This window comes from Aplysia californica, unplaced genomic scaffold, assembly GCF_000002075.1.
Source record: "Aplysia californica isolate F4 #8 unplaced genomic scaffold, AplCal3.0 scaffold01406, whole genome shotgun sequence".
Classification (NCBI taxonomy): Eukaryota; Metazoa; Mollusca; class Gastropoda; order Aplysiida; family Aplysiidae; genus Aplysia; species Aplysia californica.
The window spans coordinates 49,113-51,133 of NW_004798676.1; positions in this window are offsets into that span (position 1 = coordinate 49,113).

The following is a 2,021-nucleotide window of genomic DNA, read 5'->3' on the forward strand; positions in this document are numbered from 1 at the left end:
AGAGAGAGAGAGAGAGAGAGAGAGAGAGAGAGAGAGAGATATGAATGAGTGTACCCAAAGGGAATGTTTTAGAGAACAATGAATAGGTACATCTTGTGTGCGTGCTTAGGTATGTCCCACGGGCAGACGTGAGTAAATTTTCAAGCTTGGGGAGCAAAAATAAATAAACCCGATTTAGTGACCCTCAAAAACGCAGGAAATTTACTCACTTCTGCGTGGCATTCAGTTACAATAACAATATCAGGAAAGGAAAAAGAAAGTACATGATAGTTTGGAAAAGGTAAATGCAAAGTAAACAAACGATTGTACTAAGAGACTTTACAAAACATCGGGTTGTGAACTCAGCTCAGACGGATTAGATCTAATAGGGGGTGCCCACATACGTGTTCGGGTCGGGTTGGGTCTGGTCGGGCGTATCGGGTCGGGGTTTTAGTGCACAGTACAGCCCCGCCGCGATTGTACTCGACGACCTGGAAGTTAAAGTAGAGAAACCTTTAACCTACATGCGACTACACAGAGGGCGTAAACCAGGGCTACGATGGGCTGGACCTTTGACCCATGAATACATAAAATATGCCTGCCGTACTCTTGGACTGTGTGTGTGTGTGTGTGCGCGCTTGCTTGCTTGCTAACTTGCTTTAGTCTATGCGTCCACCAAAACAAGATCATTTCCAGGCCAGGCTAATGTACGAAGTTTTTGCATGGTGTAGAAGCGACTCAAAAAGATCCGTGTCCACCGACTCAGACCAGCTGAACCTATTTTTAGCCCAGTGTGTTATTATTACGAGAACAACAGACAGCACCGGCAATTTATTTACCACTTTAAAAAACTAAAAAGCAACAAATTATAATTATGGGGAAAATTGTTGATAAGTTGGGAGGATGAGAAGAAGGGGGAAAAAAAGGGCTCACAAAAAAATATGTTGCGTTTCAAACGCAGACACACTGTTCACTCGGCCATCAGAACTTTCATCAGGGAAGGGTAGATTAAGCTTCATATTTACAGCACTGTTTCAGGAAAGGCAAAGCGACATAATAAATCGAGATGTAGATCTAGAATCTAGGCCTAGATCTAGTGGACCGGCAGATAAGGTCTGAAGAAAACAAAAAATTGGCGGAAAATTGGCGGAAATTTGGCGGAAAATGGAAGCACTAAACATTAGATAGCGTAGTTCTAGACACGTCCATAGCTAGATTCTTGGTCTAACATGGCCTATTTCTAGCCCTCCTGAGAACGAAATAATCTTGATCTAGATCTAGGTCAAGTGCTTTGATTTCATTTTTCTGCTGTTTTTCATCACAAATCTGCTATTGTACAACATATTATAATGAGATACAACTTTATTGATCATGTAAAGTGCAATGAAGAAGAAAAATGTACTTAAAGATGCAAATTTCCTTCCAAAATGAGTCGAATCGAGGCCAGAGTACCTACTTAAATATTACTTAATGTATTCATGGGTCAAAATGGACACGTGACTCAGCCTTGTTGTGATTGGCTGCAAACCACCCGATCGCGCAATTCGCAGGCCAGAAAACAAACACGTTTGTTATTGTAGGTCACCGATCGTGTCGATCGGTTTGTACCACGATGGCCGCTTTGCGCCCTCAATTTGGCTAGTCCAGACTAACCGATGGGCCCGACCCGACCCGACCCGACCCGACCCGATCGCGTATGTGGGCACCCCCTATAACGTTTATTTACAAGCACCTTTTATCCGCCTGTGCGCATTAATATTAAAACAAAATTCGTTTAACTGAAGTACTTTTGCACGCAGGTGTCGTGTGACTAGGCCTAAGTCACTACACTATTAATTTTCTCGTAATTTGCACTCTAAACTCTTATTCCACACAAGGCGTCCATGATAATGATCTCTTCTCAATTATCTAACAACATAATTATACCTGCCGACCCAAACGTTCGCCCCAACATTCCCTTCGCCATCTCTTCCCCCCCCCCTCTCCCTCTCTCTCTTTCTCGCTCTCTCTCTCTCTCACACACACACACACACACACACACA